General features: G+C 41.5%; 1 pseudogene; it reads left to right on the forward strand.

Annotated features, from left to right (window-relative positions):
- Window positions 1-401: 401 nt before the first annotated feature.
- LOC124167390 lies at window positions 402-514 on the forward strand (annotated as a pseudogene).
- Window positions 515-756: the final 242 nt, after the last annotated feature.

Here is a 756-nt window from a genome sequence, read left to right on the forward strand (position 1 = left end):
ACCACGGCTTAACGTCCCATCCGACGGACGGAGTGTTGCGCTTGAAATGTCCTCCACACAACAGTCAAGCAGGGATCGGGGAATCACTGAATATTTTCTGCCACTACCGGGATTTGAACCCGGGCCCATCGGTTGGGAAGCCAACACTCTAGCCACCACACCAACCCGATCCCCAGGAGGCAATAATGGTAGTGAGGGACGCGGAAAGAAAAACTAAGATAGTCGTGTATGGAGAGAACTAAAAGATAGACGTGTTCTAAAAAGATCGGGAGAAAATCTAACATAGTGGATTATTGAGAGAGCTTGAAGAGATAAAGATTCTAAAAAGATCGTCAGAAAGAAGAAAAAGGCGCAAAGAAAAAGGAGGTGCCTGCGAGAGAGAAAGATCGCGGGGAAAGTGATACGGCAGAACTCAAATCAGTTCGTATAAATCTTTCGCCTTTTACCAAAGATTTCCGTGGCGGGAGTTCAGTTGTATGCATAGACAATTTTTGATTGTGCACATTGGAACAGAAAAGGGAAATAACGCAATATATTTGTAAAATATCAGATTGTAAATTTGGCCCAGTTGGTATTCTTTACGACATTTAGAATATAACTTGTAAAAAATTATTTTGGCGCATGTTATTTCTTAATTAAGTGTATTTCTGTACCTCAAAGTAACACAAAATAAGAAGTGGAAGGCGAGTTTCGTTACAGTACACTGTTTGGGACTAAGTCCGAAAACGTCCAAACCAATATGGAGGAATTTCGATC

Source organism: Ischnura elegans, chromosome 10, assembly GCF_921293095.1.
Source record: "Ischnura elegans chromosome 10, ioIscEleg1.1, whole genome shotgun sequence".
NCBI classification, from domain to species: Eukaryota; Metazoa; Arthropoda; class Insecta; order Odonata; family Coenagrionidae; genus Ischnura; species Ischnura elegans.